We start from the raw sequence: 16,156 nt of genomic DNA, 5'->3' as shown, positions 1-16,156 counted from the left end.
AGTGATATATATCTTAACAAAGGTCTTCTTTTGTGTTCCTTCCCATTCACCCAGGAGGATGCACATTGTGCCACTTGGTTGGAAAGTAATTTTCATCTTATGTAGCAGCTCCAGTCTCTTGGTAATGACCCTGTTGTTAAGCAGGGTCTTGAGACTCACTTTCGGAAGATTTATTCTTAATCGAGATAATGTAAAATCGATGTAGACATGAGGAGTTTTACAAATGACCAGCCTGTGCTACCGAAACAGAGTTCTATTTAACCATAGAATATTGAAAATTAAGGAAAAAAAAGTTTTAAGATGTATTTTTTTTAATTAATTTTAATTTCTCAAGTCAGCAGCCCAAGGTCCAAAATTGTAGACTGACTATATTCATTTAATACTGCAAATTTGAAAAATAGATAAAATTAACACCCACTTTCCCCACTCTCCTCCTTCCCTTTGTTCTCACCTGTCCTAAAGTTAGCAGGCTCATTTTAGACCCTGCATCTGAGTTCACAGGGATGAATTGTTTCTTGACAAGCAATTTTTGATGCAAGATTTTTATGTGAAATTAGTTGGTTTTATCCCAATAATAGTACTGCTTAACTGTGGTTTGAGTGTGTCACCACAGTTGTGTATATGTGTGTGTGTGTGCTTAAAGCTTGGGCCCCAGAGTGGCAATATGGAGAGGGTTGGGAAGCCTTTAAGAGGTGGGACCTCGTGGCAAATAATTAGGTCATTGAGGACCTTGCCCTTGGAAGGCATTGATGCTGATGTTGCAGAGTGAATTGTGCCCTTGAGAGAGAGAGAGAGAGAGAGAGAGAGAGAGAGAGAGAGAGAGAGATCCCATGAAAGCCCAGTTACTATAAAAAGAGCAAGACTAGCTCCACCCCAGATCTCTGACTTCCTGTCCTCCCAGTGTGATTAATGTCACCCGTGCTGGCACGGTGATGACCTCCATCAGAAGGCCCTCAAATACTGCGCACAAATAAATCTCTTTTCTTTATAAAGTACTCAACTTCAGGTATTTTCTTAGCAATAGAAAATGGTCTCAGGTCCCTAACTCACAGAATTGTTGCAAGGAGTAATTATATTCATGTAGTTCTGTCACATAGAGTTTGGGCTATAATGGTCTTTATTTCTGCTCATATTAACATTTTTATATTTTAATACGAAATAGATGAGTTTCATATCCTTAAATCTGAACTGGACAATAATAAAACACTTCTTGAAAACAAGGCAAAATGGTTTTTCTTTTTTTGTTAAATATATTTTTTTTTTAGTTGTCAATGGAGACAATATCTTTTTATGTACTTATTTTTATGTGGTGCTGAGGATTGAATCCAGTGTCTCATGCCTGTGAGGGAAGGGCTCTTCCACTGAGGCACAGCCTCAAATGTCTTGTTCTTTCCTTTCCTTCCTCTTTCCTTCTCTCTCTCTCTCTCTCTCTCTCTCTCTCTCTCTCTCTCTCTCTCTCTCTCTCTCTCTCTCTCTCTCCCTTTCTCTCTTCCCTTTCTCTCTTTTCTCTTTTTACCAATGGGAAGATCCCATCTCTCCTTTTGCCCTTAGTAATAATAAGGGCAGCTGCTGACCACAGGCAGATGTGGTTTTAATGGGCTTCCTTTCACTTCTACCTGTATATTCTCTTTCATGTATCACACTACTTTTAAGAATTCCTGAGAAGAGGTGGGAAAGCAAGATGATACAGGAAGCTTTCAGGTTCCACTTTACTATCACTGGTTTTTTTTTTCCCCAACATGCAGGAATCATCCAGACCCATAGCCAGTTGTTCAATAATTCTAACAGTGTATACCTCCTTAATAAATCCCACATCCCTTGTCTTTCTGTCTACACTCCAGCCTTTGATTTAAAAATGAATATATATGTCTTTAGCCTACCTTCATTCTTTCTACCATCAGTCTAATCCATCCCTTTTGTCCAGTACCAAACCATCAGGGTGATATTTGGGATTCAATGGTTCACGCCAACATTTAGAATCCTCCATTGCTTACCCAAAGTAATGTGGAAAATTCCTGGCATGGGCTTATCCATCATTTTTACCTCAGGTCTCCATGTGCATCTGTGTGACCACACAGAACAATATAGGGTTCTTTGGACATCAAGCACTTCAACCACATGGCATGTAGGGGTTGAAGTTAAAACCTCTGGTTTCAGATCTTACTTCCTGTTCTACCAATGTGATCAATCTCACCCTAGCACCAGAGACAGTTCAATTAGAAGTAAAATCAGGAGAATAATATATACCACAGATGTATTTCTCTTGGGATTTCAAGAATATAAGTGAAACAGAATAATATATCCCATATATGGTTTACTGAAAAAAAATCAAAGTTGATTGTAACTAATACTTGATAAGATATGAAAGATTTCTTCATATTTCCAGGTTTCTCTGACCATTTATAATTCTGGAAGTTGTTGTTTCAGAATGTCAGTTACATGGCTGTTATAAAAGAACAAGAAAAAAAATAAAAGGACTACTAGCCTGTGGGGTTAACACATAAGTATAATGCACATATATAATGACATTTATAGAATATTTTGAGATGACGATTTAATGAATTATCTAACACATTGCCTAAGAATTTGCTCTCACAAAGTGATTAAGTTCAAAATGTGGCATCAACTGGAATGTGTTTGCTCGTGTGTTTCAAAAAACATGTGTCTGGTATGTTACATGCCTTATAACACCAACATATACAAACACACATGGAAAACACTCTTATCAAAAATATTTGTAAGCTGCTCTGTATTAAACTTCACAAAAATCGTTTCTTTCTGAAAAATCAGAACTTTCATTATTTTTCTCTCTTCATTATCCACATTGAAAGACACCTTTGTTTGTTCATGGGATCTCTGAAAATGCTTGATGAATTGATTTTCTCATTGACTATTTGAAAATCACCACACTAAGAACAATGGGAATGCAGGGTGGCAGATGTCACTGATTGAATTTTGAAGTCCCAACATATACATTATATGTGTGATTAAACCAGTAATTGAGAGGCATACATTCCTGAGCTGTTTTGCTCTAGCTAGTCAAATGTTCTTTATATACATCTAAATGACATACTGCTCCAAAATCTTAGCCTTCCTGGTATCTTCATCTTAATGACATACTGTTCTAAAACCTTAACCCTCTCATAACAAAGAATCACTTATTGTTTTCTTTCAAAAGGTAGAAGTGCATTTTAATGGCAGAAACAATTATAGGAAAGTAAAGTAATATAGTCATTATTAAACATTTATTAAGGTCCGACTGTGTGGGAGCCGCTGATGCATTTTAAAAATAACTTTCTCACCATAACACTTGCACTATAACCTAACTGACTCTGCATTTAATTTTTTAATGTATGTAGGAAATTATAATTGTTAAGTTTTTGCAATTCCCATGGTAGTATACCAGAGAGAAATAAAAAATATTAAAGTGATATTTTATTAATCTTAAGAACTCATAATCTGTAGGGGTCGTGGTGATGACCAAATAGCCATATGACATGAATACAAGGCTCCTCCTAACTTTCTGCTGATAATAGTAATCTAAGGTTGTTCCAAATTTGAAGTACCCTGGAATTTGGAGTGAGTGGTAAAAGAAATGGTCAGCCATGCTCCAAAGTTATTGATGATTTTTAGTAGTAGAAATTCTTCTTGGTCATAGGGCATATATGGTAGTGATGGCTGCTGTACATCATAGACACTTTCAGTGCTAGTTGCAATTTGTGTCGTTCCTGTTCCCTTATGAGATGCACCTGCCTGTCATTAGTTTGCAGGGGACCATCTTGTGTTCTTCTTGCATGCACATGGTGTTAAAACATTTGTTTTGCTACAGAGATGAGGGTGGATGGTGAATGTCTGAATTACTCTGGTTCTTCCAAGAAATGGAGATGGAAGGGCTTCTTACTGCATTATAAGAAGGATACAGGTTCACTGCTGGCCATAAGCATCTTTCTAGATATAGGAAGAGAGCAGCAGGAGAGAATCAATAGAAAGCAAAACCAAATAGAGATATGCAGAGCAAAGCAGTGGAGGTAGGGAAGTTGGGAGACGAGAGGAAGAAGGTAAGAGAGGGAAGGATAGAGAGACTGAATAGGGAATTATGAGGATGAAATGAATGACATCCCAAACCCTGACATCTGTAGGCACACTTTTCCCCTCTATATCATGGTCTTGGTCTGCTGAAATGTCCTGCTGGCTTTGACCTTTGTAAGTCAAAATTTATCTCCTCAGATATCTCTTCTGTTTTCACTTTGGGGGGAAATTCAGTATCAGATGCTCTTGACTGTTCCTTCCCTGTGTCACATAAAGATCTTCAGAGTCTTACACAGTTATATCTCCATGGGAGGAGGATCCCTCTTAACTCACAGTGGTCTCCAACCACAGGCTCTTAGCCCTTTTCTTAAAGATGGGCAACTTTGGTACCAGCCTTTGAGGTGCTCTAACACTCTCTCAGTCTGTGAGGAATGAGGCACCATACTCTCATTTTGTAGTGCATATAAGCCCCACCCATTTCCAATCTTGAGGTTGGCTCTCAAACTTCATGCATTTTTGATTTCTTTTGCTTATGCAATTCAACACTCTGGATTCTTTCCTCTCTGCATCTGACATGCTCACACCTTTTGATCTCGTTGCATAAAACATAGAGATCTGAAATGGAAAAGTTGCTATATCCATAACAGGGGAATTAAAGGACACTAATAGCTGACTCAAATATGGCTTATTTTGTCATAGACTGTTTGGAGATTCAGAGCTGCTGCTTCTGGTGGTGTCCTGGGGACATCCTTTGCTGCATAAAGGAGGTGTGGGATGGAGGAGGGCTCAACCACTCACCGTCCAGAATTCAACAAGACAGAAGCATCAAGCCAGAGTTGCCAAAAATGTAGTCCAACTTGAGATTCAATTTTCTGAGAAGAGATGGGTGGAAGAATTATTCAGAAGACTGAAACAGAGACACAGACGGCAGGTTAAGAAGCTGTGAGAAAAGCAGATGAAACATGGACTCAGAGAAGACTCAAATCCAGGAAAGTGTTGTCAAAGGAGTTGGCAGAAATGTTCCTATAAAATGAGAATAATTTTGGTGGATTTTTAGCTTTGTTTAGCATATATTGTCTGTTTCTTTCCATTTTTCATGTGAGAAATACACTTTTTACTTCATTAAAGTTAGGCTTCAATGTGCACACTTCTTTGGCCAATGGAATTTGATTGATCATGATCAATGAAACATCCAAGAGATGTTTCTCTCTCTCTCTCTCTCTCTCTCTCTCTCTCTCTGTGTGTGTGTGTGTGTGTGTGTATGTGTGTGTGTTTACTTAGCATCTTGCATATCTATCCTCTCTCATGAGAAAAACATACAATAAGCAGAATCTGTTTATCTTCAGTGTAGATATTGGTATTAGAGACATGTGAATCTGACTACACAGCCTACCTGCAGATGAATTAGAAATATTCTTTCAGTATAATTCACTGAGAATCCCAAGGAGTTGTTTCTTATACAGCATTATTTTAAGCAAAAGCTGATCAATGCAAACCTGAAAAACAATGAAATAAACCACAATTAGCATAAGTCAAAGATTTTTGTATGTGCCACCTTTGGGCCAGATGCTTCTCTAAGCACTGTGAATTTCATCAGTGAACAAAATGTTTGGGTTCATAGAGTATATATATTTATCAAGGGAAGCAACATTATGCATACATCATATACACATGTATATATACATACATACATATGGATTTATATATATGCATTGTTTATAATGCACAACATTGTTTTCTAAGCACAACGACTCAAAACTCAGTCCTGAGGGAGGCAGAGTGTATTTTGGGGAAAAAAGTACCTAGAAAAAAGTACAAATTTTCTGTATTTTTTTCTACATCAACTCCTCAGATAGAAATGTGGAGGACTACCTACCCTCTTTCATTGAACATAAATGTGTACAATTATGAATGGACCATAAGCCATTCATTTCAGCAAATACTTTTATCTTCATTGAGCCCTATATTTTTTTTTTCAAAACATTGATGTAGGGAAATGTAGTTAAATTAGTCATTTGATGGCTGATAGATGGATGGATGGATGGAAGGATAGATATACAGGTTATTATTGGGGCAGTCAAACATCATTTTGTTAGAATACAACCCCTGAAAATGTTGCATTAATATTCATTTGTCTAACATTCTTTGATTTGCTGATTCATAGTCATTGCTTCATGGAAACTTATGAAATGTACTCATTTGAGTTCTTCTTATGAGGAAAACTCAGGGACCCAGAGTCTAACTCCAGGTGCTGCATTCATTGGCAGATGGAGAGTATGGATCCTGGTGTCACTGAGGAGGCACCATTAATGCTTGTATTAAGAAATAAGACACATCCTTCACTAATCCTGGTGACAGAGTTCTCATGTTTGATGTTTTATTTTCTTTCCTTTTTACTCCCTAGTTTTTTTCCCCTCTAATTTTCTTCCTAAGGTTCTTTTTCCTCTACTCTCCCTGTAGATTTTCTTGCAGACATGTTTCTTCTTTCTAGGCAATTTCATAATAGCTCTTCAAGGGCTAAAAGTAATGCAGGAGAAAAACAGCTGTGAGAGTTTTTCTATTTGATTTAATATACTTCTTGTTTTAAAGGAGATATCTAGTAACCAGGAACACCTCCAAGGGACTTCCAGGTGTCTTATTCCACCCCAGGATTTATGTTTGTATTATTTATTAGAAATAGTCACTGATTTCCTCTAGAAATAGGGGGTTGGTAGTTCCATCTCCTAAGCATCCCTCCTGTGGGGTGGGTACATTATTCCACCTAACTGAAGTCAGAGTTGGAGATGTGATTTGCTTTGGTTAACAGAGTCTGAGCAGAAGCGGCCTATGTCACATTTGAGAACAAGATTCAAGGACCATAATGAGGTTGTATTATTGGTCTTTCTCCCTACTATCAGAAAACAATATCCCAGATAAAGGGTGAGCCTGGATCCTGAGATGGAAAGATACTTGGTACAGAGTGGCAAGCAACTGACAGTGTATATCTCCTGAAAGAGAGTACTCTGTAACCCATTGAGATTTCTTTGTTATATCAGCAAAATCTAGCCCATTCATAAAATGCTAAGAATATTTTATTATGAGCTTTCTCATGCATTGTTATCTGAGTTCCCTATCAATTTCCTAAGAAAATAATTTTTGTGGGTATTCCTAATTTAGATACAGAGAAGTCCAGGTTTACAGAGCATACCAAAAAAATATATATATATATCTTCATCTAAGAACTGGAAAATAAACAGTCTTACCAAAGTTCTTCTGATTTTTAGTCGTCTGCTCTTAATTATATCTCGTTACATGAATGAGCTCAGTCCAGGCAGTCCCTGGACCTTCGGAGGCTACATCAGACCACTCAGGATCTTATTTGTACTTATTGTTAAGATGCCATGAATTATTCAATGTTATCCCAGTGATCTGGGAAGTTCATGCACAGAATTTTCCTCCCACCACGCTGGGGTTCATTCACCTGAGGTGCTGCATCTCACAGACATGGTAGGCTACGTCGCATGCTGTGGGAGTGGGTAAGATCCTGCCAGCTGCCAGCCCAGCAACAAATGGGACCAGCAATGTGAGATGCTGGGTGCAGAGGGCAGGTCAGCCTATCCCTATTTATAGAGAAATGGCAGAGACAAAGAGATGATAGGATGATGTCCCAAAGTGAGTCATGCAGGGTCAAGTCCATGTTAAGGCAGAGAGCTTGAGAATCAGGCAGTAGAAAACTGTAGAGAGCTGAGCCAGGAGTGAGAGAGGGAGATGTAATACAAAGAAATTGAGAAGTATCAATTCTCCATCTAAATGAAAGGGGCCAAAGAGTCTAATCCCCAAACCCATAGACATTTGTATTATAACTCCTTAAGCTTCCCTTTGCTGGTAAGAAAATTAGACTGTGTATTTACATTTTAGATATTTCAATTATGCTCTTATTCTGCTCCTCGCTTTTTATAAAATTTAATTCTTTTTTGCACTCTCTTAACGCTACCTCAGAACAACCACTTCTCTTTCTCTCTCCAAATGAGATGCTATGAATACTTGCCAGAAATATCAAGTTAATGCCCAAGCCAGCTCTGTGCTCTGATTTATCTTCCACGTTGACTTGGAGTAACAGAGCCATACATTAAGGAACAAAGCTCGCTGCTGGGGTATTTATAACCTTGTCTTTTAAAACATTTGGCAGACGTTCAGACCCTCCATATGTTCACAGTATTAAACTTTACCATAAAAGGAACTAAAGAGTTCCATTTGAAGAAAGCTGGTATTGTATGGTCTGAAAGTCTGGCGGTTTAGAAAAAATAATCAAGTCCAACTTGAAATAACAGACATTCTATGATCCTGCTGAAAGTTTAAATCTCACACAGCAAAGTCCTGCTCCCCCTAACACTGCAGATGTCATATTTTAGGACCATTTTCAGTGACTCGGAGCAGATGCAGTGAGCTTCTGAACCTGGTTTAATAAGGAAGAGATACTGAAGGGTGAGGATTAGACAGGAATGCTGTGGGGCAGGGCACCGTGGACTAATCCCAGTGTGCCCTCGTCCCTCCCCCCAGCAAAAGTAAAGCCTCAGAGAAGTTAGGGAGTCTCCTCAGGGGGTCAGAGACCCTCCAGGAGCTATGGAAGCAAATCTATGCAGATACGGAAAGGAATTACTGGAACTTGTATTGATGTGCATATATAAAAAAGGGATTTATATCCATTCATCTAAAAATATATATTTTTTTAAGCTCTGGACTCATTCATTGAAGTGGGCACCATTTGATTCTCCATCTTTCTTTCGAGAGTCCTAGATCTTAAATGATCTTTGAAGTAGCCCATGAAAGGGTGAGAGCTCTGAAACTTCACAAGGGTCCCGTTCTTCCACAGCCTTTGTGTCGTGAGCTCCTGCATTTGGAGCTGATGAGTGACGTGGAATTATGGATTATGTAATGTGGTTTTGGTTAAATTCATTAATTTTAAAAGATATGGATTTTAAAAACACTCGGAAAGGGAATATGGATGGAACATAGCACCAAGAAGGCAAGCCAAGGGGAAGGAACTACTCTGAGTATGAGACTTCATTGACCCCTTTTCACAGGGACAAAGTCATAGACAAGGTCAGATGTATAAAGAATCAGAGAAGCCCAAATTATACAAAATGGAATGCAGTACTCTGGATGAGACTTTGAAACAGTGAAAGAACATTCGTGGGAAAATGGAGGAAATCAAATTAAGTCTGTAGTTCAATTAATAATATTATATAGATCTTAATATCATCGTTCAGAGAAATAGTTATATATGTAGTTAATCTAGGGGAAAATAGGCAAAGGGAAGACAGGAAGTTTGTTCTTTTTGTGCAACTTTTCTATAAATTCATTTTTTTTCTCAACTAGAAAGTTTATGAAAAGAATTCAAGGTGAACTGAGGATGAATAATTATAAAATAAACCAAACATTCTGGTGATGAGGGAAAAAAATGCCAGTAAACTGCGAAATGATTTGAAATTCTAACCAAAGAAAACCATTTTCAAGACTGATTTTCATCCTTTACATCTAGGATAAAACTCATTCTAAGTACATGATTTTTAATTCATGAAGAAATGGAAATAACTTCTTTTTGAAAGAGGCTTATGCTACAGAGAGAGAACGTTTTGAGATCATTTTCATTGCTGTGGGATTTTCTGGCTAACAGGATTCACTTCACTTTCAAATCAATGAAGTATTCACAGATTCACAGTTAAAACATATCATCAATAAGTAAAATAAAATATATACACATTCATAACTTAAGGAGAAAAGAGTTTAACAGTCACTGATATATGGCCAAGCGGTTTTCTTTTAGGAAGTGAGACTCACTTGTTCAAGGCAGCGTTATGATTTAGTGTTGATGAGAAGAAAAGGTGAATGGGATCTGTAAGAAATGCATGGGATTTCCAGCACTCCTCATCACCCAAAAAACCCTAAAATCCTGGTTTTCAAAAGAACTGTCCGCAGCATCAGTGAGATGCTACATGCTTTATAAAATAATCCCTTTCCTAAATTTGTAAAAAAGAAAAAATGTTATGACTACGACATGGCTCATACTAGTAAATCTATTTCTAGGAATTCATTGCATGGGAAGAACCAGAGATCCATTCTTTTATAAATAAAGATGCTTATGATGGCAGTGTTTCCAATATAAAATAAATGTAAGCAACTTCAATGCTCCCCCAAATTAATTGGACTCAATATTACTTAAACTCTTTTAAAGCTGTTCCAAATATTATATTGGATAATGGAAGCCTATTCAGGATCTTTGTTAAAGATTCTGATGTCTGTATGCAAGATGATTTTAGTAGAAGAAAACAGAAACAACCACATGTGAACTTATCCCAAGCCCGATTGTCCTCATTTATAAAATGGAGATAATATATACTGACCATATCCTAGGGTAGTTTTGAAAACCACAGGAAGTCACTGGTGGTAAAGTGCACTAGAGGAGTGTGGCCCGGCCTCTTATCCATGATGAGTGTGGGGTCAAGTGAGGATGCTTCTGATGGCCTTTTGTGAACCCCATTGGAGCCTGGCCTGATAGATGGGTTTGTAGGCCTTTATTCTATATGAAAACTGAGGCTGGACAGTGCTTTCTGGAGTGACCTCTGCTTAAGGAAGGTGCCTGCCACTTCAAAACAATGCCTGCCACCGAATCTGCTCCAGCACCAAGTAGGCTACTTGGGGGCATTTGAGTAAAGGTCATGCAGACATGCCTGCTTCCTGGCATGTTAGCTGCATTTGAGGACAGAATGAAGAGAATAAAATTCTCTCTTCTCCTCTTTTCACCTAGCACCTCTTCTCTCAATCTCCTTCTTCCTTCCCTTCACGCTTCCTTCTTCTCACCCCAGTTACAAAGGCCTGAGGCCTGTCTAGTCATCCTTCTCCATCTATTACATTACACTTTCCTCCCATAAGTCTGTTTCATTTTATCTCACTGTGTGGTCTTAAAATTGATGGCTTCACAGACCGGGCTGTGAGCTTCCTTGTTCTTCATCTATCTCCTAAGGCCAAGGTCAGCATTTCATGCACAGTAGGCTCACAGGAGATGGTTGTTGATTTGATTGCCAAATACTTTTTGATTGCCTACTATGTGTAGAAACATCTTAATATTCATTAAAATATGGTTCTAGGAAGTCCAAACTAAAATATAAATATGTTACTCCATAGAATTCACCATATTAAAGTGAAATTATCTATCAAGTTAGAGTTTTATTTGATAATTTGCCGATGGCATATAGAGGTGTCACTAGTGCAAATAGATTCATGTTCGTAAAAATTCATCAAAATCTTTCTTTCATGTCTTCCCTAATTGACTTTAATCTCAGGCAAGCCCTCCTCACATCCTTTCAGATGACAAGCACTGAGAAAGTCCTTATTCTATGACATATAATAAAAATAAAAATTATGAGTGTGTTTCTTAGTTGGCCAAACTTTAGTCATGCTTCAATCTGTCAATGAATCAACGTCTTACTCTGATTTATTAGCAGGAGTCAAAGACACATAAAATTTATGAGAAGAGAGAATAAAAGGGGTAGTTTGGTTCTAAAGGAGAAAACTTTGTAAAATGAAGAGAGAGAGATAGAGGCAGAGGTAAGGATAGAAAGAAAGAGACAGAGACAGAGGTAAAGAGAGAGGGAAGGGGAGGGAGAGGGGCTATGTTGGAGAAACAAAAATGCAATTGTTCACCATAGAGAAATTAATCAAAAGAGGAAATTCCTTTAATACTATAAATTCACAAGAAGTCACATTTTCTCCAATTGTCAACACTCTTCAAGACAAAATTTCAAACATAACTTCCTTTGTGAAACCTTCCCCCCAAATTGCAAGAAGAGCTAGACATTTGTGCCTCTGTGCTCTCTGGCTCTTTGAATGTGCATCCGTTATTGCACATACCGTATCCCACTCAATCTCTCCCTGGCTGTGTCTCCCCAGAAATACTGTTCAGTGCTCAAGGGAGGGCCAGACAGCATTCTTCTCCTCCCCCTGTTCCTTCTTTCTCTTCCTCTCCTCCTCTTTTACCTCCTCCTCCTCTGTCTCCTCCATATCCTCCTTTGTCTTTTCTTCTATAGCTTCACAATCAACCACAATAGCCTCTTTAGCAAGGCTTGCTAATAAATTCAGTCATGGATATAAAAAGGGGGAGGAAACTGATAAAAAAAGCTAGGAACTGTTCAAGAGATAAAATAATCAGGAAAATTCTTCATGAGATGATATAGTAGGGAAAAATCTGTCCCAAACCACCCATTGTCTCCTTCCACTGCACAACGGTAGACAGTAAACATCATTCAGATAAATCTGATTAAGCACATTGATCCAGCCACCTAATAGCAGGGCATGTTATTAATCTTTTTAGTGACTTCAGTTAATCGCATGTAAAATGGGGAATAAACAGCCACAAAACAAACAATTGAAGAATAAATTTAGAAAATGCATTTGAAAGTGAGCAGCAACAGGCCTTTCCTCGGGGTTAATTTTACTTCTTTTCCATGTACCTTCCTTACCTTATTGTTCCTCACTCAGTTACCTCTCTGCCTCAGAAACCCTCATAGCATATGCAGCCAACTGCCGGGCTAATTTATTTTCTAAGCCATGCTATCATTTCATGACAATGTTCTGTCTGAAATCTCTACTCTGATTTTTCTGATCATCTTTGGGATTTGCTATTGAGGTAACATTATATTTGTGCTTTTTTGTTTGTTTCTTCAACCCATACGTGTTAAAACTCCTTCAGAACACGTCTTCCCAGTAGGTGTAATGAACCTATTTCTTCCACTTTACTGGAAACACAAGTGACTGTAGAGATTTGGAACAAAATCAAGCACCCAGCCTGTGCAAGGATCTCAGACAGGGAAGGATTTGAGCAATGATGCACTCAGGGAATAAGTGCTGCCCTCTGCTCACTGCATGGTCGGATTACTGCAAATGATGGACACTCACATCTAGAAAGTAACAGAAGCCCCCCAAATCAGAATGACAAAAATTATAAAAATCATCTTATTTTTTTCTTCTTTTCCTTAAAATGCTTCTCTTCTTCCTTTCTCCATTTCTCTCCACAGTTTGTTTATGATTAGCTTTATTCTCTTTCAGACCAGACAGGTAGAAAAAGTAGATCTGATAGCTCCCTGTTGGCCATGTTCTTTCAGATCTTTATCTTGGGAAGAGTGCTCCCTCTTGTTCTTTCTCTCTTTATTGCTCTTCTCCTTCCTTTTGATCCTCTCCCCTATTTCTGCTCTCCTTTTATCCTGATTTGTCTTCTCTATGATGGGTTAGGATAAGGTTGATATCTACTTCCTTGGACCAATTTCAGGGTATGCAGAAAGAAGGAAAGTAATACCAGGATTGCCCAGGCCAGCATGAAGGCCCTGAACCAGGATGGACATCTCTATCAGAATCTTGTAGTTGAGGAAAGGTACTGGAGTTGAGGAAAGGTACTGGAGTTGAGGAAAGGTACTGGAGTTGAGGAAAGGTACTGGAGTTGAGGAAAGGTACTGGAATTGAGGAAAGGTACTGGAAAGGTTCTTATCAAATGCCCTCTAACCAGTGGGAAAGCTCAGTGTCTTTGTGAGGTAATCATACTCATGGGTATCACACAGAATGATACCAAAGTGACTCTGGGCCTCACCAGTCTGAGATTCTTGGAGACAAACTTCAAGTCCCACATAGTCAAATACCACTTGTGAACTGGTCTCCTCAAAAGAAGGGTGAACAGCTTATGGTAGCCCCCAAAGGAAACCTGAAGCTTGTTTTTATAATCTTAATTCTTTTTTTTTCATTAAATACACTTTATTTTTTAGAGTAGTTGTAAGTTACAGAGAGGTCCCATATACTAAGTTCTTCCCGTTCTCCGCATGGTTTCTTTTATTGTTAACACTTTGCATCAACATAGTTCATTTGCTACAATTGATAAACCAATATTGATATAATATTTTAAATACCACAGATTACATTATCCTCCAATGTTTTCATTGTATATTGAATCAGTTTTAAAAAAATTTTATTGTGATGTGTATTCTGTATTATGGTATCATCCAAAATGATTTCACTGAGTTAATAATCATCTGTGATGAACCTATTCATCTGCCCCCACCTAAGTCCCTGGCAATTACTGTATGGTCTCCTTAATTTTGTCTTTTCTAAAATGTCATGTAGCTGAAAGCATATAGCATACAGTCTTTTCAGATTATCTTCATTCAGTCAACAATAGCATTTAAGATAACTCCATGTCTTTTCCGTGGCTTGATAGTTTATTTCTTCTATATCATTGAGTAATATTTCATTACCTGGCTGTTCTATAATTTGCTTATATATTCACATATTGAAGGACATCTTGGTTGATTCCACATTTTGGAAACTGTGATTAAAGCTGCAATAAATATTTGTGCACAAGTTTTTAGTTCATTTGAGTAAATAGGTAGGGGGTGATTGCTATATGATATGGTGGGCCTGCCAAACTCTCCCCAACTGGGTGTACCATTTTTCTTTCCCACCAGGAATGAATGAGAAAGAGTTTCTTTTGCTCCACATTCTTCCAGCATTTGGGGTTTTAGACATTCTATGAGGTGAGTAGTAGAAGAGAATATTTATTTCAAGTTCTCTCTTGCTATCATTCCCTGTGATTCCAAGGACGTGACTCATTACTTTCTTTAAGAAGGCATAGTTATTACCTGTGACCTGCATGAATGGCTTTTTCATTCTTATCCAAAACTATAAACTTTGCATCAGAATTACAGTTGGTCCTTCATATATATCGGTTCTGCATCTGCAGATTCAAATTATCCAAGAATATTTTTTAAAATTATGGTTCTACTGAATATGTACAAACTTTTTTCTTGTCACTATTCCCTAAGCAATACAACACAACAACTATCCACAGAGCATTTACATTGCACTAGTTATCATAAGTAATCTAGAGAGGATTTAAAGTATATAGGAAAGAGCCCATAGGTCATATGCAATTGCTGTGCCATTTTATACAAAGGAATTGGGCATCCTGAGATTTTGATTCTTTGGGGGTACTAAGACCAATTCTGTCCTAAAACCAAGGAGTGATTTTATGTACAACCCTGGATTTCATTCCACTCTTACTTCTCTAAAATTCCTTGGGAGGGTCTTGAAAACAGATCACAAACTCTCCCAATGAGTGCCCAGAACATGGGCCAGAACTGTGACTTTTCTCTCAAGTACTTCAGCTTCATCTCTTACTGCTGGACTTTCCTGAGACAGCCACAGATCCTCAGGATTGTGTTCTGAGCCAGTGCCAGTCTCACCAGGCATGGAGACCTTTTGAAGCAATGACTTCACTACTCTGAGATTCTAGTTCCTCATTTGCACAGAGAGCATCTGGGAGGATTGAATGCAATAGCTGGTATGAAGGTCCCTGGAACAGAGATCAGCAGAAGCAGCTGTTCGACCACCTGCTTCCTTCCTTCTCAGTTACTTGGTTTCCTCATAGCTCCCTTTGTGCAGCTGGCCACACTAGTCCCTAATCAACTGTGGTACTACATTTCCAGTTCTGCTTCCTGGCATCATATCAATCTGCCTTGATTCCCCCCAGAGCTATTAATGGGCAATGCTGTCTTAGGTGTGGTGTGATCGTAACACACCTGTCACCTTTCCCCATCAAAGACCTTGGCCCCTGGTACTCCAACCCAAATGCTCTCTCCTCCAACGTGTTGCCTTGGTACAAAGTATTCTGTGCCCCTTCTAAGAAGGTGGCTGCTTGGGATCCTGTCTCAACTCCAAAGCTTCCTGATGTCACTTCTACTTTGTTTTGAAGGGCTCACTAGAAAATAAACTTTTACATTTATGTACAATAAATGCAATGTATGCCTTTGTATGTCAAACTCAATGTGTTTTGACAGCTACCTAGATACCTACAGCCATCTCTGCAATCCAGAAACAGAACACCGAGGACTAATTTTTAGCATAACTGTGTTCAATAATTTTTGATTTGTTTAATTTAATTCATTTCCATATTTTTGTGACTAGAAATTATCTTCCTGGGTGAAAGATGTAATAAAATTAAAAGTATTTGTTAAAAATTTGCAACAGTGTTGCCCATAAGATATCATCCTCCTTCGTGTCATTTAAAAATAGTGGCACGATATCCTGAATCCCTAATGCTGCCTGA

Source organism: Ictidomys tridecemlineatus, chromosome 15 (assembly GCF_052094955.1).
Source record: "Ictidomys tridecemlineatus isolate mIctTri1 chromosome 15, mIctTri1.hap1, whole genome shotgun sequence".
Classification (NCBI taxonomy): Eukaryota; Metazoa; Chordata; class Mammalia; order Rodentia; family Sciuridae; genus Ictidomys; species Ictidomys tridecemlineatus.
The sequence above is the reverse complement of the archived record's forward strand: the minus strand, read 5'-3'. Positions refer to the sequence as shown.